This window comes from Dermacentor silvarum, chromosome 6 (assembly GCF_013339745.2).
Source record: "Dermacentor silvarum isolate Dsil-2018 chromosome 6, BIME_Dsil_1.4, whole genome shotgun sequence".
Taxonomy (NCBI): Eukaryota; Metazoa; Arthropoda; class Arachnida; order Ixodida; family Ixodidae; genus Dermacentor; species Dermacentor silvarum.
In genome coordinates this window covers 126,688,854-126,710,907 of record NC_051159.1, presented here as the reverse complement: position 1 = coordinate 126,710,907, position 22,054 = coordinate 126,688,854, and the positions used below count along the sequence as shown (strand labels likewise).

General features: G+C 40.7%; 1 pseudogene; it reads left to right on the top strand.

The window, feature by feature from the left end:
• Nucleotides 1–110: 110 nt before the first annotated feature.
• Nucleotides 111–19,151, top strand: LOC119455947 (palmitoyltransferase ZDHHC3-like; annotated as a pseudogene).
• The last annotated feature ends 2,903 nt before the right edge of the window (nt 19,152–22,054 follow it).

Here is a 22,054-nt window from a genome sequence, read left to right as displayed (position 1 = left end):
TACTAAACGTCGTTGCAGCGCTCAAGTTCAACGTGCGCCGGAAACTAGAACTATAAGTGGGCGTTTGTGAGCAACAAAGCCAGGGGGCGCAACCGCTTTAACGACGCGAATTTGGGCGATACGTAGGTTCGTAGGTGTCATAAATTGGCGACGAGCTTTGCATTGTTACGATGATCGTGAGAAACAAGTGGAATCGTTAGAAACACAAGCATATCGTTGAAGATTTAGGGGTGTTAACGAACCGCTTAATAGAAATATGTCTCTTTCATAAAGCAGCTGAAGGTGTTGACATGTTGCCTTCATAACGATGGTAGTGTGGCGTTACGATATCTGTGGCTTGCTTTGCGTGTGTTCCACTTATGGATCAATTATTTACGCTGATTATGCCATTGTCGAGTGGATGGTCATTCCGACGATGTACACAAGGTACGTATGGAAACCTTGGCCTCACAATTTTTGTACCGACGACGTGAGCGTGACTCGACGCTTACAGAATCGGACATGAAACTAACGAAATCAACTTTATGTTTATGGCAGCTTGACGTAACACCTCGAAAATTGGTGCAGATGTGCCGATCTTGAGCATAAAATGACAATATCCTTGAAATGCATTACGTATGAGCGAAGTTGAATTGTTAGATCGGTGCATATGTCACTTGACAGTGCATGAAATTCATCTGACACTTTTGATCACAGTCGCCCATTCTGCATCTATATAGTTAAATAAACTCTACCACAAGGTTTATTCTCGGCACATGTGTAGCGATCGCGGAGTACCGTTTTTTTAACAACGAAATCTGTTTGAATACGCTACTGTGATTCATGCATTCAGCCCGCGGGTTCTTTATGGTCATGACCGCTTGATAACGGCACCGCTAAACCGTGCTGAATCTCTGCCCGATTGAGGTGTAGTCTGATAATCGTCCTCGTGTTCTGTTGTGGTTTTATTTGTTACTTGATACGTGAAATTCTCTTACAGCCTCTGGGGCGCATTTAATGTGGTGTGCTTCAACATCATCGTGTTCCTGACGCTGATGGCGCACACGAGGGCAGTATTCTCAGACCCAGGAACAGTCCCTCTACCTCAGACGAACCTAGATTTCTCGGATGCGTTGAGGGCTAACAAGCCTATAGATGACAAGGTGAGGGTTGCAGCTAGAGAACTATACCATAATTTGTTTTCCCTGGGGCCTTGAGTATACACTGCATGAATATGTTAGCTAACACCACCTCTTTGAATTATGACAAAGATTCCAGCAAGGCAACATTACCAAGAATTCATCACGAGTATATTTTTTTATTACTCGCCTATTTCATGTTTGCCCATACTAGCAAAAAATAATGACATACAGTACCCTGCTTGCCATAGCTCCTGCCAAAGATATTACTATTGCTTGCCACCATCAGAAGAGCACACTAGTTCTTATGTTCACTTAACGCTAACTTAACAAAGTAGTGTAGTTGTTGTTGGCTCATGAATTATGCCCTGTGACATTGAGTAGAGCTATTGTGCCTTTTTCTGCACAAGACACGAAACTTATAAGGAGTCATTTCGGAAGCCATTGTAAAGAAAAAATGTACTTTCAAACATTCATCACTTCTGTATGGTTGTCATGCTTGTTTTCGTGCTAACATGTGTTCTCAGCTTTCCTTTTTTCTCACTGGGCAGGGCGACTGGACGATATGCTCTCGCTGTGAAACATACAGACCGCCACGCGCACATCACTGCAGAATATGCCAACGATGCATTCGCAGGATGGATCCACCATTGTCCTTGGTGTGTTAAACATTGCTGACTTCATATGTGCCTTTTGTTGCAGCATTTTATTAATTTCTCCGAGAAAAATTTACAGTGCTATAGGAAATATGGGAGCCATAGGCGAATTCAATAAGTGTCAGCTCCCTTGATGCTTGAAATAGTAGAAAACCTCTACAAAAACCACTTCTACAATGAAGTGACCTGTATGATGAGAGATTCCACATCTATTGGCCGAATTCGTATTTATACGCATTGCCAACACCTCTACTCTGTGTACCACTACAATGAAGGAATTCAGGCGTACCTGACAGCAAATTTGTTGTTTTACAACGAACGCACAGAGCGGCATTGCCACGGCCTTCCGCAGCCACTATTATGCTGCAGTGCACAATAGAGAGTGCTGACTTGACACCACAACAAGGACCACATGGGAATGTCTGGACTTCACAGTGGCTCCAATAGCCCTGTCCCTATGCTGAACAAAAAAGAAAAGAAATATTAGCGGACCAAATGCCCTAGTACTTTAATGAGCGGCATGATCATAGCCTGCCGGCAAATAAAACAAATCTAGGCCCAGCGATCTTCTCACTCCCTCTTGGTGGCAGAGCCAAGTAAGTGAGCTGTAGGAACGCATTATGGAAACCAACACTGGCGAACTCTGTGAACTCAAGGGCAAGCATACCGATGAATTTTGTGTGCACAGCGGGCAATTTTACAGCGAATAATTCGGAACCATACAAAATGATAAACTTCAGTGAGGGCTTGCCAGCACTGCCTTTCTCCCCGCAGTGAGTGGGCTGGCATGTTGTTAATTTCTTTCACTAAGTATTTCTCCAATTCCGGTTTAGTAAAGCTTTCTTTCGCAGAGTTGGCTTAGCCTGCTGTATTGCGTGCAGTACTGGGCTCGTCCTTTATGAGAAAGCAAGCTGTGTAATAAAGGATTTTGTAGGTTCAAAACACTTTATAAAAATGTTTGGCTGTAACTGCATTTGAAAGGTGTGACATCACATGTCTATGAAAACTCTGAAATGAGGACATTAATTTCTAGATTTTTTTTTTCATACTGCTTAAAATATGAGGGGAGAATCCATTCATTCTTTCAGTCCTTGCAATGATATTTCATCATCCTTAATTTTGTGTTCACAGGATCAACAACTGTGTTGGAGAACAGAACCAGAAGTATTTTATTCAGTTTCTCCTGTATGTTGGTAAGGGCAACCATTTGTGTCCATTCTTGATGTGTGTCCTTCACTTTAAAATTACCATACTTATGTAATGCGTATTTATTCTTGTGCTTGCACTTCACAGGGCTGGGGTGCTTGTACATAATTGTGTTAGTGGCTGTGTCATGGAACCTGGAATGTGCAAACTGTGTTCATAGCCCTGCTTACAAGCAAAACCGAGTGTAAGTATCATATTTGTTTTTTGTAATAAGGAGATGTTTGCTAACATTTATCGCAGTCGAACAAACTGTGATAAGAGCCAAATATTTCAAGTGGTTGGATAGGTGCATTCCAAGTATGCTAGACGTGGAATAGTTGATGTTATTTTATCTGACATTACTGTAGAGAATTCTTGCATGGAGTCCACATTCTTTAAACTTGGCAAGACTCGCTGGCGTCTTGAAAATTCCTAATCTGTGCTGCTGTGATACGTGTTAAATATTTAAATGATTCTGAAGATGGCAGTAAATGGGGTGGAACTAAACTTTCATTGGACAAAATTAATTGGCACCTGAAAGAGTTAATGTTGCATCTCCAGTCCATTGCATCTTGCATAGTTCGTAACATAATTTTTTGTGCTTTTGTTGTTCTTAAGACTTGGCCGTTTACATCAGTTCTGGCTGTTCACTCGCATATGCTGAATATGAGGTCCTTATGTGTAACAATTCTACCCCAATAAAAGCAGTTTAAAAAATTTACCTTTTGTTGGAAAACTCAGATGGTAAAGCACTAATGCCTTTGTAATATGAGTGTACTACGTTGACTTGCCTTTCAGCCACCAACAGTTAATTTCAATAATAGTAGTGCACTGTTGTTACAAACCAGTGGCACATTCTACTGGGCAGTTTCATTTTCTCACTGTCGCAGGCAGTGGTAGAGCATAAGGTATAAGACCTAACAAATGCAATGCTTTCTTTTTATTAAATTAACATGCCATGGTGGCTCACTGGCTATGGCTTCATGGTGCTGATTGTAAGGTTTGTTTTCTTGCCAAAGGCAGTTGCGTTTCGATGGGTGCAGCGTGCAGTAGTGCTCATGTATTAAAGGGCAAAGAAACAATATTTTTGATCTTGAATTATGTTAAACTGAATGTGTCCCACAGCAGGCTGACAAAATTGTAGTGCGTTCTGCGTTGCAGAAAATTTAGATTAAATTTTTTTTATCACAATTAAACCATACAGCACTTCGGCAGCACTAATGGGTTACAATATGAAATTCCACCCCCAAGAATAGCTTCCTCGGAGCAACTAAAGCCAATCTCGAAAGCCATGCTTTTGTGTACTGCAAGCGTTGGATGTGATTTTGACTTTCAAAGCTTGCTGTCATGGACACTGCTGAGCTCTTTGCACACATATATATATTTGCCTTGACTGAATCCAAGAGCCTGTTCAAACAGATTGTGAGACCAAAGAGTACACCTGCACCCTGTTGCAGTGCAAGTGTCACCACACCCAGCCTTTCCGAGAAAATCGTATAGGAACCTTGGCAAAAAAAAAAAAGTATATTTTAGCAACTAGCTATGTTTCCTGTATGTTATCAGTGACCTGCAGATGACTGGAACATGTGCAAAAGTACATTGATGCAACTGTGCAGTGCCAGCTGCACAGCAACAGTTACTTTCTACTAAATGCAATACTTTTGTGTACCAGTACATTTGCTGCCTAAATTGCCTTAGGTTGCAGCATTGGGTCCGTACAGTGGGGAAAAGTTTGAAAATGTAATGTTCGTTCATCATCACTGGAATGTGATGTTGATCTGCTGTGGCTTTGATGTTATAGGGGACACTAAAGAGAAAATTATTCAAGCAGTATTAATGAATTACAATGTACTAAAATACCACAAAAAAAAAGCCTCGCTTACTGTGAGAGGAGGAGAGTCTGAAGAGGTGCGAGAATGAAAGACTGGTGGTGCTGCCATCTTGAAGTTCCTGCACCAGCTCGCCATGATGTCATGGATTCTGATGGTGTCTGCTCAGGCTTAATTAATCTGCTCTTTGTAAAGAAGATAGACACTGAAAGAAGATAGATAACACTGAACTTGGCTAGTTTCAAGAACTTTTGCCTAACCACAATGGCCCAAACACAAGAAAATACTTTGAAATCCGCTACCTGCACTCTGACCTAGCGGCCCATAGGTTTCAGCGCAAGATTGAAAAGAATTGACCTTTATTTTTTGTTCTAATAATCAACCTTATTATGGTGAAACTTATATAAAGTTTGCACATTATGTGTTGTGATTCATGATGAGTGAGTGCATACAAAGCAGACTGCTGGTGGGTGTGTTATCTTATGTGTCCTCCTCTTTTGTCATTGTATGTAACAGGATTCATTCCGTCTGCCTCCTGGTGGAAAGCATTCTTTTCGGGATTTTTGTGATTGCAATCATGTGTGACCAGGTAAGAACCAACTTTGAGCCAGTAATTAGTATGAGACATGCTGAACATTAGTTCCTGAGGCAAATGAAAATGGTGCCGCACTCTTTGACTAAATGTTAGAATTAGTCTTCTTGCTGTTGCAGTGTTTCCTACTCATAAATGTGCCCTTTTATCAAGAAAAGAAAATTCGTGGATGACATGGACCTTATGTGTAATATTTATAATGAAAACCTTAGTATAGAAGTGCTGAAGCCTGTGACGTCGTATCACGCCACAATAAAATTTTTCCTCACTGTCATAGAGACAAACAGGTTTCGCAGACATCTTAGTGAAAAATGCTTTTACCAGCCTTCTTGTAGTGCAGTCTTTGCTTTTTCCCAGGATTTTGATATCTTGAAGCTCTCACTCAAACATGCGAGCCCATCAGTGCATGCGTATGTCCATATAATGTACTTCTAATTGAAAGCTGGTGTTCCTGTGCAAGGCCTGTCTTGTGTGTACTGTCTGCTTTACCCAGTACGTAGAGCAATGGAGAATATAAATTTCTGAGCAGCCGTGAGACCTCTTAGAATAGAGGAGTGTACAGCTGTGGTGTACAGCTGTAAATTCAGCATAGAAAATTTTGATCTTCCATGATACTGGTGGAGACCTTAGCACTTGAAAAGTTCCCATTGCAGTGTGCAGCGACTGCTGGCAACATATAGTATGAAGAAATGAGAGTGAAGCTTTACGCATTCTAAAACTGTCTACTCAGTTGACGTCGAGGGAATAAAGGTTCAGAAAGCCTATCAAGGACTTCTTCAACTAAAAGTTACCCCCTATAAATAATCAAGAATGTCTTGTCGTCACTTACGTGTTGCAATTGTTGTTTCTGAATTATCTGAATATTGCATTATACAAATATTTTTTTAGATGCCATGAAAATCATTATTTCGTCAATATTGTAATGCACGTATCTCAGGTATGCCAGTGAAGTTCTTTTACGTCTGTGATGCATTCCACATAATTCATTAGGTTTTTTTTTTTTTTTTTGCTGTGTCACATGCTACAAAAAGTATGCGAAATTAAAATCAATTCGTTTTGTGTCACAAGTTTGTGGAGACGTATCTCAAAACTTGTGCTAGTCTTGAGAACTGAGGCTACATACCTTGAGCACCAACTAGCTTCAGTTACACAATTGCAAGATTTTCTTGAGTAGATTATTTAAAGTTTTTTCACTTATATTAGCCAATCAAAGAGATAATTGGAGATTATTACTAATTTTTCTTGTTTCCTGTGGCCAGTGGGGTGCCACACACACAAAAAATATAGCTGTATCTTTTCTGCACAATTTTTAAGAACTAGTTAGTCGTAGCTGAAACAGCTAATATTCAGTTGGTATGCAAAATTCTGAGCTAATTTTGGTGTTGTATCATCCATTCATAATTTCATTAAAGCCAGAATTTCATCATTATCATAATAAATTTACATTAAAGACCTTTGAGTGGACCATACATAAGGGGAGTGAGGTGGACAATAATAAAACTACACATTTTGCATCGTTATTGTAGTAATTGACAGAGTAAAAATATACTATATATCTATAGCTGCAACAATATATCCAAACATAGGTGAGAGAGAGAGAGTGAAACGAAGAGGGAAAGGTAGGGAGGTTAACCAAGGACGTGCCCGGTTGGCTACCCTACACTTGGGGAGGTCCAAACATAGGTTACTATTGTAATGTCCAAACATAGGTCATTACAATAGTAACAATATGGGTAAATAAGATTATACATAAAAATAAGGAAGCTCTTTTTTGTTCTTGCTGATCCCTACATTTATGAGAAAGTAATTATTCCTTGTATCAGTGCTATGGCCTTGTGAGAGATAGAAGTTTGACGATATAAATGTAACAAGGTTAGGCAACCTGCTACCCCACTTCTGGGGAAGGCTTATCTTAGCAGTGTCACTCAAAACACAATGCTGCTATAGTCAATCTCTCGCATGTATTTGACGGTGAAAACTGTGTCTTAGGTGTTACTATATAAAGGAAAGGAGAGTAATAGGAAGCGGGTACAGTTAACATGAAACATATTAGTAAACTTGGAATGTAGGCAAGGGATCAGCTAAAACTACATGGCTGTAAGGGCTCATTTTCTTTGATGGCTGCAAGCACAAAAGTGAAGCTGTTGTGAATACAGTCGAACCCGGTTATAAGGAAATGGTTTGTGTGCTCAAAAGAGTTTGTAACACTATGTAATTTGATATATCCGAACCCGGGTATAACAAACTTTTATGAATTTATGATCAGTCCATTATAATTGATAAAACAAGGCTGCTGAAAAAGCTGCGGTACTGAAACACCCCATGGTGGCCTAATTTTTGCATCAGTACGTGTAAGTAATGTAGCAACCTGGTACAATCTACAGCTCGGTGTTTGGTTATGTGTTGTATCCTACCCTACCTCCTGGTTATGTGCTAAAGCATGTTCACAAAGAATATGCACAAAAAAAGACAGAAAACAGTCTTTAAAAGATTTATTTTACATGAATGCTGCTAAGTTTTGCAAGTTCGATGTAGAGTGCAAGCCTGGCTCCATATAATTGTGTTTGACTGTACAGCATTGCCACTCTTTCTTGACCAAAGGAAACTGGGAAGCTGTCACCATCTGACAAATGCATACTTGTGGCAGTAGCTCACTGGACTATGGTATCCTCATGCTGAGAATGCGAGCTTGTAGGTTTGACTCCTGGTCTTGGTGGCCACAGTTTGATGGAGGCAGAATGGAAAAGCGCTTGTGTTCCATGATTTTAGTGCACCTTGAAGAACTCCATGTGGCCAAAATTATTGTGATACATTCCAGCCCTCCACCGTGTCGTCGTCATGGCTCAGGGGTTGCTTTAGCGCAATAAAGAGGTCCTGAACCATCCTTGGGCTTGGTGAAAAAAGAAAGTCAGCGGATAGCATACGCTGCTGTGTATCAGCCAAATTTTGCAGTCGTGCGCAGTGCGTGGAGCTGACAAGCGGAGCGTGAGGTTGCTTTTTTCTCAAATGCTTTTTTTTTAAACAGAAGCCTGCTCCTCTCTCGTCTCTGGACGTTTTATTTTGTAATATAGCAGATTCCCATATGCGGCTGCTATTTGCCAATAGCTGACATCAATCAAGAAGGGTATTTGGATCAGTGCGCTTCTTCCTATTGTTACTGTGTATATTTATTAATGCGGTTTAATAAACAGGCTGAAGTAAGTGAAAACGTGCTTTGAATTTCGATAATAATTAGGTACTTCCGGAAGAGCAAACTATCATCTACTCACACTCGGCCGCGGCCGCCTGCGTAGGAATTAAGCTTTCGCCACTCTGTTTGTCGGTGTCGTAGCCATCAGTTCTTGTTAATTTCAACTAGTTTTGAACAGTCACCTAGCTTCGCACCGCGTGAAACTTAGTCAGACCACACGCACGCTTGCCAGAGGGTGGTCACTCTTGGCCGCTCCTGACTAGATGCCTTGGCAGACTTCGCTTCGTATTGGGCTATTGATAGCGCTTCAAATGTGCAAGTTGGATTTGGCGGTCAAGCTGGTGCAGGACAAAGCCAGTCCGTACCACGTAGCACGGCCATACTGTTGCATATGAGTGGCAGCATGTGCTCATATGTCGTGCACAAAGGAAACGCTGCACATACGCACTACAGTTGCATGTAGCAGTGGACTGCTATGTGGCGTAGATACCGTGGTTGCCACGGTGTGCTGCGGCCAGTTCTCTGGCTGAGTGCACTGCAGCTCACTGAGGACAACCGCGTTTGGCGCATCGGAAGTAGTGGTGTCTACATGAACATCCAAAACCAAATTTGAATTGTGCGCTATAGTGACGTTCAGTTAGCGGAGCATTGTGGGCATGCCCTACTACGCCGTAGCCTTTGCAGTGCAAGTCGTTGAAAAAGGCGCGGAAGCACCGCTTAGGGGATGTTTGATTGCCCTTAAATCCACGTCTGCTGAATGCATTGAAGCACTTTTTGTGGCAAAGTATTTCTGAAATAGTCTATTTTAACTTCTAATGCATTTCCCAACTTCGGTAAAAGTGGTTAAGGACCCCTTTAAACAACATGAGTCATCGACAAACAGAAATGGAGTCCGTATGCCTTGGGAAGAGGTTCAAGCTGTGTGTTTGTGTGCTTGCAGGGAGTTTCTGATCAGCTTTTTTTTCTTGCCGCACTTCATCAGAAAGCTGTCATGATGAGGGTTTTGGGGCTTATCTTGCAGATCTTCCTGTGCTGTCTGCATCCAAATCTTCGAATGAGAACTGGCCATATATAAGGCACCAGTGAATGTCTTTGCTTTGAAATGGGACATTTGTTACTCTTGGGCAGTAAAAATGAAAGATTGTTTATCAGAACTATTCAGATGTGCTGAATTTGGAATTTGTTTTAACAGCTACAATCTCTCAGTTCCAGGCAATTCTTTCCGATGAAACTGCTGTCGAGCAAATACAGAAGAAAGGACCTTTCCGAGCAAGAAAGCCAAAAATGGCTCTTATGAGCGAAGTTTGTGGTCGTGGTGAGTGCATTAAGTGCTTGTTTTGTTCTGTAATCTTCTTAAATTGATTTCTCTGGAGAAAAAAAAACAGAAACCATCGATGATGATTGTCAACATAAACGAATAGTCTGAACGTACGAGCAAGTGAGAGAGAGAGAGAACATTTTTTTTTTTGCCGAGTTCGACCACCGACCAACCACAAGAATGACTGAAAGAGCCAAGGAAAGCTATTCGCCTAAAAAAAAAACCTAGGAATGTAGTCTATACTATTTACTATACTATTAGGACTAACTGCTAGTCCTTTGTCATTTAAACAAACCACAGTGCTATATTTGTGTAACTTAACTTATGATTGCTCAATTGCATGTTTTAAATTTGTTATGATGAGCAGAAGTGACATGACTTCTTTATATTCTGTGGCTCATAGTGCTTCATAGGTAGCCAAATAGCGATTCCAGTACATTTTGCAACAAACATTTGTGAAGGGCTCCATCACACAGCTCGCACCAAAAAATTGTACTATTGGGACTTCTGACAATGATCTAGTTTTCTTTATTATTATTTTTTTTTTATTTTTAAAAGTGTTGCGCTATAAGAGCTTGGTTAAACCTACGAATAGATGCAATCAGGACATATTTTTTGCAGTGCACTCATGTTTGTTAAACAATAGTTAAATCAACACTTTGCTTAAATTTAGCATGGTCAAATCTTTTTAGTGGTCACCTTTAACCAGTTGAAGCTTGCGGTTTGGAGGGTGATACTACTACTCGTGAAACAGTGCGAGACACAAGGCACTGTGTGTAGCCGCATTTGTTTCCTAGTCAACTGTGCATGTTGACACAGGTTATGGCTGATTAATTTGAATGTGAAATATCAAATAATATTTGGTTTATGTGAAAGAGAATCGGAGGATAGAACAGAAGTGCATTTGGGCTACAAAGCAAAGTTTCTTTTGAAATCAGTGAAACAATGCAGAAGTAGTGATGTCTACTGTGCAGGCCAGGTGCATGAATACTTTATAATGCGAAGCATTCATTGGCTCATCCCAGGCACTTTAGTGGTATCTATAAACTATCTATGAACGTTAAGATCTATGAATGTTTAATTCTTTAACTAACCTATTTATGCTAGCATCTGTAAGTAGTTTTTGTTCACAATGTGCTACAACTCCTGTAATCTGTACCTTATTATGTTTAAATTGTAAATAATATGTTTTAATTTTATTATGTTTAAATTGTTCACGATGTGTCACAACTGCTGTAATCTGTACTTTATTATGTTTAAATTGTAAAGGAGGTCCCATTGCAGTCTCTGACTTCGGGACCTCCTTCTGTATATTAACAGGCTGTAATCTTTTTACTCACTTTCAATAAAACCGATTCTGATTGTGATTCTGATTCTAGGTAGCTAGGTAGGTTCCTGTCTCGCCTTAGTTTGAGCTTGTTCAATAAAACGAAAATTCTAGTGGCCGATAATGGGATCGAACCTCTAATTCCCAGCACAGCATCCCCATGCTCTAATCGTTAGGCCATGATAGCACACATGCCTCTCTCACGCTCATGCCAACTAGACTTTTGAGATGACTGGCACAGGCGACATGTCACGTAGCAGGAGCATGTGTGCGTGCCAGTTTCTATTTAGTCACAGACTTACCACTGTCTCTTTCGTGCGTCACGAGCGAGAGAGTGCCAGGTTCTCTCATTCTTGCCTTGTGGCAGCTAGCACTTTGAGATGCTGTGTTAGACTGCACCCACCGTCGGGATCGGCCCGCATTCTCCAGTACTTTCTTTATAGCAGATAACGCTACGAAGACCGTGTGTGCACGCATGCTTCTGTGCGAATGCTGTGCGTCATTGTACTGCATTCATGATCAACCCAGGTCGTAATGGAAGGTCATAACGTTACTTCTCCAGAGTAACAACAAAACTGTCGTTATGCTGTTGCCGTCATTTTATCGTCGTCATCGTCTTGCTTGTGTCACACAGACACACAAACACGTTGGCAACTCTTTTAAGAACCTTAGACGATGCTGCATAGCCAACTACGTGTAAAATGCTTTGCATAACATCAACTTCCACAGTTTTTAGGTGCAGAATGCTGCAGCAGATGACATTTGCAAATCAAATCGGCTAAAAGGCCTTCTCAAATTCGCTGTCTCAATATCTAGGCTTCTTGCCTAAATGTGTAGTTTCCAGTTTCGAAACATGATTAGAAGTGCCTTGGCCACCACACGGGTAATAAAAACAGGACTTCTTCTTGGGGCATGTGTTTGACCTTGTGTGCTCTTGTTTATGAAACTCGGCCTGTAGTGATACAAAAGATTTTAATAACTGGTACTGATTTCATGGAGTGCAATGGGGGCAGCAATTCAAGGCTCCCATAGGTGGTGCACTTGGCTTCAGGGGATTATTTTGTCAGCACTGTTAGTTTATTTATATTGAAGGTGATTGGAGGCATAGACTGTATTCTTGCTGTCTCTTCAAAAGACATGCAGATGTTCGTTTGATGTTATATTGCTCATGCACAATAATATATGAATGTAATGTAGGCACAGACTTCAGAGTCAACATGACTGCATTAGTATTGAACTATAACTGAATTAGTATTAGATTTGACAGATATTTATGGTTGTCTACTCTTTATTCAAAATAACTTTGCGTTTGTTTTGTCTAGTTCCTGGCCACAATGGTTTCATGTTTCATCATCTGTTTGTAGGGACCCCCTTCCTGTGGCTGTTCCCTTGCGATTCTGCACCCAAGAATCTCGACACCACGTCGTATGATGTGTGATGCCTTCTCTCAGTGGAATATCCGGTGATGTGCAGTTATTTATGTGCGAACTGTGAAATAGTGTCTCGTCGTCAACTATCCCATGTTCCTGACTGTGTTGTTTGTTGGGATTGTGTTGATCACATAAGTACTAAGTGTAGCATATGTGTTCGTTTTCACAGTGCTTTATCGAACATTAGTAGCCTGTTGATTTACAATAATTGCTCTGAAATACTTTTACTGTTTTGACGGTCTCATTCTCACCATGGAACTTTGAAACCTACAAACACGCAGCAGTTTTGACATGTGTCATATATCATTATTGTTAGGAACAAGGAGGAATTTGCAGACACGTGTAATTTTGATGTAATGTAATGCGTAGGGCAGATAACCGGTGTACCATTAGAGTTACAGAATGGGTGCCAAGGGAAGAGAAGCGCAGTCGAGGATGGCAGAAAATTAGGTGGGGTAATGAAATTAGGAAACTTGCAGGCGAAAGTTGGAATCAGCTATCGCAAGACAGAGGTAATTGGAGATCACTGGGAGAGGCCTTCGTCCTGTAGTGGACATCAAGATACATGTATGATGACGATGATTTTGATTGAATGCTGTGTCTATGATAATTTAATGAGTGCTCTTGATGCATTCCATTCTTTCTTATGAAATGAGCAGAAAAGGCTGAGGTACAATAAGTGGTTTGATGCTCTGTTTATCAACTTGCTCACTGGTTACGAAGATTACAAATGAATGCTGATGAACTGAATTCCTAAAGTGTCTTTCATTTCTGTACACCAATTAAGTATGGCAATTTGCAATGTTGGCTTTAGCTGTTTCTATGTTGACCTGGACAAATGATTATTACTGATTGCTCTTCTTTTATGCCATTTCAGTGGATTTCCTGCTAGATTTCGGGGAAATTTGGCTGTTTGGTTTCGTTACAAATTTCAACAACTGTCAACTTGTGGTGTATAGTAGGTTTACAGTGAAACTTTTTCCAGCAAATTATAACTGACTCACAAAAATACCCGGTGTATTCTAGCAGGTTTTGAACATCGTTTTAGTGGAATCTTTGCTAGAAAGAAACATATTGTGCTCAACTCATAGTAAGAGTCTTGTGTTAAGTGCTTGCTCTGCAAAACTTAGTATGCTATACAGTATCGGCCATTGCCAAGCATTTGCCTTTTTTTAGTAGCTTTTAGGCTAACTAGCAGTTTTGAATGTTCTCTGGATACACAGCATTTCACTCGACTCCTGTATGATCTCTAATGACCATACTCTGCCAAATGCAGCTTTTCCAAGACTTCTTCAATACCCTTGGACCTTGAGCGAACACTTGCTTAAGAGCCCCAGCAGTCTCAACCACGCTCAGTAGTGCAAACCCAGTTTTAGGGCATCTTTTCCACACAAAAGAGTTGAATGACTCAGAAACTAGTTTTTAGCACAGCACCTTGAGTTCACCAAAAAAAGTTGATGCTTGTATCTTTTTGTTTGCTTGTCGCAAGGTTTTTGCACCAAACACAGGTTTCTGTGCCATACCAACAAGGTTGCATTCAACTCAACACTTGAATAACACGTTCAAATTCTTGGCTAACTGTACTGGTGAGCTCCACTTAGAAATTGTGTTGTGGAATGAATCATTTAGCTATGGTCCTGCTGAACATCAAAAATCACGAAGTGGAGTCGGTGAGTTGCCGGCTTTTAATAAATGCTCATAATAAGCATCATGACTCTTGCACACCTCGTAAAGGTGTCATGTCTACGCTCAGCATGTGCCTAGTATGAGCATGGTGCGCTTGGAGTTGCTCATTGCATTTTTATGGCATTAGGCACACTTTTTTTAATAATGGCACGTAACGTGTCAACCTTCCGACCACGATCGACGCTAGCTCTACCCTGCCTCCTACACCTCTCTTTACGTTCTTGGTGTTCTTCATTGCTAATACATAAGCATCTGGTCTAATACACAATTCACAAAACCCTCCATTGTAGTGGCCGATACCACAAAGATAAAATTTTGCAACTTTTGCAAAAGTATGTTTCCAAATCATGGGCAGTATTTGGAAGGTGTGGACATGTCGATGAATCCAAATTTCTCACATCATAAGGTCAGCAGGGTTCATAATGAGACATCACGTGCAGGTAGTTCATAATTACAGGATTGAAACTATTAACCTTGAGAACATGGTAATATCAGGGTTTCTTCTTAATTTTTCACAAAGCTATCAATGCATGTGCCGCTAATTGTAGCTAAAAGAAAATGTTGATTTGGTTCTGGTGATGCTATCAATTGAAGCTCTCATGACTTGTAATATATGGTCAGCACTTTTGCTTTGTTTTGAACAAAGATTAACCCTACTGTCAAGGAAAAACAAAAACTTGGACGCGTAATCTTTACAATGAGAAAGCTATTTCTGAACATGCAGCTTCTATGGTGCAAAGCTAGTACAGACATTCCATAGTCACTCTCCCATAACAGAGCATTTCCCAGTAAGCTGCCATGTATACTAGTTGAGTCTGGACAGGTGTTTTTTAGGTAAAGTGAATGTCTGATTTTTCAGACACCCTAGAAGCCGCGAAAACGTCAGAAAACATGAATGCATGCCTTTTACTGCCCCTAAGGGCTCAAATTGCCATAGGCAGGTCTGAAATAGCTCTGAAGGCCTGCCAGTACAACTACTAGGCGTATCGGTGCTCATATTGTGACAGGAGACAGCGGCTGCACGCACGTATAATTAAGGAATACATACTGTGTCTCGGAACAGTGACCCCTTTCTACTCTTGGTGTGCTTCAATGCAGTACATTGCATATGTTTCACCATGTAACACTGTTACGTTGCGGTGAAGCTAACTTTTGGGAACCAGCATTATGCAAAGCCTAACAATAGCTGTGCTTTCCGTGCTTCGAAGCCATCGGTGAGGATGACAAAGGCGGAATCGGCACCATTACGGACAACAGTGACTTGTTTCAATGAAAAACACGACACCAAACAGCAGGAAGCTTGGCAGCGAACGTTGAAGCAGCTAGGCCTAGCATTGCTACAGTGGTGGCTACGGCTGCCAGCGGATCGGCATGTGAGAGAACGCGGGTTCAAGGCTGCAAGATAATCAAAATGCCCACTTCTATACTATGCATATATATATACAGTCACTGACCGATAATTCGAACTTCGTGGGGATCGCAAAACAGTCCAAACTACCGAATGTCCGAAAAAACGAATTCATCAAGAAATCACATTTATTTACTTGTTACAGCACCTGAGGCCGAAAAAAACGTTCAATGCAGTGCTGATTGGTATTCCGCTTACGTAGAACCAAATCTGCTTGAATTTGGGCAAGTGGCATGTTCTCACTGAAGCATGACGAAAGCACCGCGAGAGCTTGCGCAAGGTCCCCATTCGATGGCCCCGTGGAACACAGTACGCTCTCCTCAGAGTCAGAGTCGTCTTCCAAGGGCGCTAGTATTTGATTAACAATGTCCTCATCAATAAGTTCGGCACAGGACACTATGGGCGGAATCGGCTTGCTGCTGCTTCGCAGATCTTCAACCACCTCGTCTCCGCTCATGTCTGGCATAGTAGCCGGCAGTTCAGGTGCAGAATCCTGCGTTCGAGCTGCCCGACTCAACGCCAGCAACAAATTCTGCGGGGTGGAAACAGCGGTGTATTGTGCCTGTAGTCAGTGCCTTCCAGGCATCGACAAGAATTTGAACAGCTAACAAATCCGCACTGTAAATTTGGCCAATGTCGGTGCACAGCACCATGTGACATAGCAAGTGTGATCGGTACAACACTTTCAGGTTCTTGGTGATGCCCTGATCTATGGGCTGGAGGACGCTCGTGGTGTTTGGTGGTAAAAATTCAATTTCAATTGCCTTCAAATTATTGATTAGGCCATGGGCACTGCAGTTGTCAACAAAAAGCAGCACCTTGCGCTTTTGTGCCTCAAACCTTTTATCCAGCCTGCACACGTAGCCTTCAAACTGTTGTGTAATCCAGGCTTTAGTGTTCGCTTCGTACCACACGTGCACACTTCGAATGCCTTTAAAGCATCTTGGGTTTCAGGACTTTCCTAAAACCAAAAGCGGTAGCTTTTCAGTTCCAGACATGTTCGCGCCTAAAGGAATGGTAACCCTTTCCTTGCTATGCTTCCCACCATGGCAAGGATCTCCAGAAACAGCAAGCATCTTCCCTGGTAGAAGCTTGTAAAACAGTCCGGTCTCGTCACAGTTAAAGACTTTGTCCGGCAAGTAGCAGCTGAGCAAGGTCTGGAGCTTATCAGTGCGGTAATTCGCGACCAACGTGTTATCCACTTTACCACTTTCGCTGCACATTTTCTTAAGGACGAAGTCATATCGGTTCTTATAGTTGCGGAGTCAGCCGTCACTGAACTTGAAGCCTATGATTCCCATCCATAATGCGAGAGTCTCGGCCTTTGTCTTCAGCAGGCTCACCAGATATGGGAATGCATTGTGTAACCAGGGTGCCTAGCTAGATATTCAGAGCCTCTTCAAGTTGGGGGTATGTGCCTTGACGGAGGTTTTTCTTCTGGACCGTAGCACATTTCTCAGTCGCTGTGCGAGCCGTATGACAGCAGCTTTCTGCGCCATTGTGATCGTCTTGTACTTGCAGCGCTTCATCCGTGGCGCTAGCTGCGAATGCAGAGTTGGCACCATGCTCTGCTCCTTGTAGATACGCACGATACAACCTGCTGTCGAAGTTCATCGGAGTAGCCTAGTGCAGCGACAACCTTGTGGTCAAAACGTAGTTAACACAGGCAATACAATGCAGCACACTCGATGAACACGGAAGGGCGACTGATGCAACATTCAACACAACAAAGCATAAAAAACGGCGACGCAACCGGAAGACGATGGTGATAGCGATGCGACGGACCTACTAGCCTCAGAGATTTGAGCCTGTTTGAGGATCTCTGAAGCTCTAACTTCACTCAACAGTTTGGTGGCAGCGCTGGCGTTATTCGGCAACAGCCACAATAACAAAAAGTTTGGTGCGAATGGCATCCTAGAAATCGAATGGCGAGCCCTAGGTGGTCCGAAATTTCGGTCGCTGACTGTATACCTATATACCTTTACCACATGACCGACTTTCCACACTACATATACACTTTTTTCCACTTTGACACTCCTAATGCTAACACATTAAAATTTTCATCGCCTTGTTAATGCGCATGGTGAAGTTGCATTTACATAAGAAATGGACATACAGGTAGGTGCGGGATTGATGCATGAAATTGCTCACAAAATGAATAGAAGTGAACATTTCACGGTTTTTCTGGAACGAAAGATTCGTGCGCTATTGTAGCAGGGTGAGTTATTGAAATCAAGGCATTTCCTAATGTGCAAGCATTTATAACATTAGGAATTCTTTTCTTAGCAGTAGAGTAACGAAACAAAATAAAAAAAGAAAACAGCCGTGGTGTCTTGTGCACTAAGGTTTATTCTTAAGGATGAAATTTTTGTTTCATTAGCAGAAAAGTTGAAATGCTGTGTAACTTGTTATTTTAAAGATTTCTAAGAAAAATGTGCTCGCCTGGCCAATTTTGGCAATGTGGTAAACAAATGGCAGAATGAGCATCTCTGACTCTGTCAAAATTTGGAAAGTGTTTATTTCTGGGGGAGTTTTCATATATTGTAACTATTGGCAAAATATTGTGCTGGATTTAGCTGTAAATATTTCAATCTTAGGATGTTATTATATTAACATTAATTTATGTTTTGATCTATTTGTGCATAGCATGGCCAGAGAAATTGTGACCAATGCTTTTAGACCACATCCATAATTTATTTCATGATTACTTGATTCTTTGTAGCATAAGTTACTTGCCCAATTAACCGAATTCCAGTCCCTGATAAGTGATTCTAGTCAGCTTAGATGGCAACAGCAGCTCTCACATAATTTGATGCTATGTTTCCATTTGGCACTTCAAGTAGTATTCTTACCATGATGCCAAATGTGCATTTCGTGTGGGTGCTTCAGTACTATGTTGAGTCTGTGTATAAGTAAAAACTGCACATTTTCCCAGGCATTCTAAGATGAAACCTTTTGACATCTTCAACTGGTTCCTTCTGGCTGCACTTCCATAACTACAAATGTTGTGTAAAGCAGAAACCAAGCTTTATTACGAGCTGGCCCGTAGCCAGGCATTTTTTTCGGGAGTCACTTGCTGAAGGCCTAGACTACTTGAGGAAAGCACCTATTTTTTCAGTAATTATTTGCGGTAAAAATCGCAGTATGTAAATTATGTAATTTTTGTAATACTATTTTATTAATAGTGTTATATTTTTAGCTTTGAGATGAATCTTCCTAATAGTATAATATTTTTGTACGGACGATTCACCTCAATAGATTTCATTGATAAAAATAAAACGGGGTTACTCAGAGCCAAAAATAAAGACTAAGAGTGGAAATATTCAGGTCCCCCCGGACTGATTATGAGATTATTTGTTCTGATTTGTCTAAAGTTTATTCTGCTATCTCTAATGAAGCCTGATCACTAGCAGTATATGAATATTCATTTTGTAATTGAATTGAATGCAAACAATTGGAAAAAACCAACAACTTGGATTATTTAATGGAATACTGAATATTTCTTCATTTCTAAAAGAAGTGTAAAAGGTTGCATGGAGTCCATCTGGCTAAAGAAAAAAAAGACAAAGGCATATACTTTACTTGATACATGTAATGTAGTTTACAAATGACCTTTCAGATGACTGATGAGAATCAGTAGAAAATTTATTGCACCTCATGCACCATGACAATGACAGTAATGAAACACAGGCACAGCACATCAGCAGATGGTGACGGTACAGGTGTAATAGACCGCACATTGTTTTAAAAGATATGCAAACATTGTGAGATTGTTCAAGTGTAATAAATTGCTTTACCTAAGTAATGAACACTAATTCCTTGGCCACCTAAAGGAGAGGCACCCTTATGGAATAACTGGAAATTATTCCCCACAGCAACCGTAGCTCCCATGCAGCAGAAACATTATAAACAGTTGCCTGTTGCATCTGGCTTTCTCCCTGTAGGCACCAGTAAATGTTGTCCCTTGTATGCGAACTAAAATGAATATTCAACAAATTCAAATAGTGAATTCTTGAATAAGGTATGATTTGAATAGCAAGGACTATACAGTTCATGTTCAAAATTTTGAAGATTCGAACACCTCCTTATAGTTCCTGTTTGAGCTCAATTGTATGTACTCGAAACACAGCTTGAATGCTGTCTTCACAAATGTGGCACTTGAAAATGCCGTTGGTATTCATTGTTTGTGTGCAGTTCTAACATGGATCAAATGTGCACACACACACAAAAAAAATTGCACCTTTTCCTGATGTTATTTTTAAAAATATGTCAGCAAATACCATGAGATAGACTTAGAATTTTGGGAGGCCACTAGGTAAGTTGTTAACCTGTTATAAATTGATATGTTAGGTTAAATTAAAGGCAAGAAAGGTAACTAGGAGACCACCTAGCCTACTATTAAGTCAGCAAAGAGGCCAGTATGTCTTGGGTTGATAGTAGAAAGGCCATAAGGCTGTTCAAGAGCAGGTAAAATGTGTCATATAACTACTGCCCCACATTTCCGTATGGCCCTCTATTGTATGTTGAGGACAACAGTCTGTGCATCTAAGCACCATCATCACCGTATCTCAAAGCTGAGGCGCGTTATCATAAAAAAACTAATAAAGATGATATCCGGGAGGTTTTTTTTTTTACGCAATTGGCCATAGTATAAAAAGTTACTGCTCGTTTTCATAAATTCTGCTTGAATGCACAGCTCTATGTATAACAAAACAGCACACAAAATTTTATGCGAAAATATTTATTACACGGAGAGTTATCACTGTTCGCGCAACTGCACAAAGCAAAAAAACACGTTTTGAGAAAAAAGGGTTTAAAGATTTCAAATGAATGTTTATGTAATAAAAAACATCAGAAATGCCTAAAATCCACCAGACTCATAGCTTGGGCCCTCCTTGGAAGCGGCACGGTATCCTTTTGAGCGAGCTGATGCACGGATTTTTTTTTCTTGCCTGCTTTGCGTCTCCACCTGAGTTGTGCGCGGCCTTCCTCACACAGCAGCAGACACTGGTCGGCATGCCATCGTCGTGTAGTGGCCGTGTTTTTCATACTTCATAGAGTACACAGACTTTATTCTTAAACATAAGAGGGACTGTAGGGGTTTGGGCCACAAGCAACACATTGCTGAATTAGCGGGGCTCTGACTCATGCACTTACAGGGGTGAGAGGAGAAGCAGTGCTAGCTTGTAAGAGAGGAACTAGCTTTAAGTGCATTTAATAGCAGTTGATATGTATGCAGAGAAGCACATGTGTGCTCTTTTTTGGGTACACATGCGTACACACACACATATAATTACATACATACACACATACATACATACATACATACATACATACATACATACATACATACATACATACATATGCGCATGCAAACACACTCACTCTTCCTGTAAAGACAAGCTGACTGTCTGTTAAATTACTCTTCAGCCTATGGACATATTGATTTATTTCTACATATCATGAAACATGCAAAAATAAATACGGGTTGATTAAACAGTGCTTCATTTCTTCTAATTCTTGGGTACTAACTGTGCAAAGTTGGAAGAGGAAAACAGAAGACACAAAAGAAGTTTGAGTGCAGAGTGCTGACTGGTTTATTGAAATTGTGTGCAACATATGTAATTGCCGATTAACTGTGCATGTACTGGTGCACAGATAACAATTAACATGAGGCAGCTATCCCATGAAGATGTACTGATATGTCACCTCTTGTGCATGGATTGTGTGCGCTTTTCTGTGTCAGTGTTCAACGTGCACGGGTAAAGTAAACATGAAAAACCAACTTTTCTTTGCTTCCACACTATTAAGCATACATGTTGTGTGTATGCATTATGTGGCTTTGCTGATGGAATAAACGTTGTGAAGGTTGCATATGGGAGCAATAAATAGCCAGCGCATGAATCTCACTCCCAAGCTTTACACATTGAAAAAGGATAAATATTCTTTTTTTAATTATTGAGGTAAAAAATAAATGAAGTGGTTGTCACCGTGTGTTGACGATACTCCTTTTCACTTGGTTTTTAAATAACACAATGTAAAAAAAAAGATAAAGACATATCCAGTCAAAACAGTATAAACGAAGCTCCTTTAAACAGAAATGCCAGATGAATCTGAACAATGGTATCAACTTTGGTTGGCCACCCATAAGTTCAATGTTTGCAAACTTTGGTTAAATGGAACCCATCTTCTTGTTAACTTCGGTTAAATGGAACTTTAATCAGAACCACCACCTATATCATAGGCATATGGACCAGCAAAAATGAAATAGTGATGCTATAAATAATGAAAAAAAAAAGTCCAGTCCATCGGGCA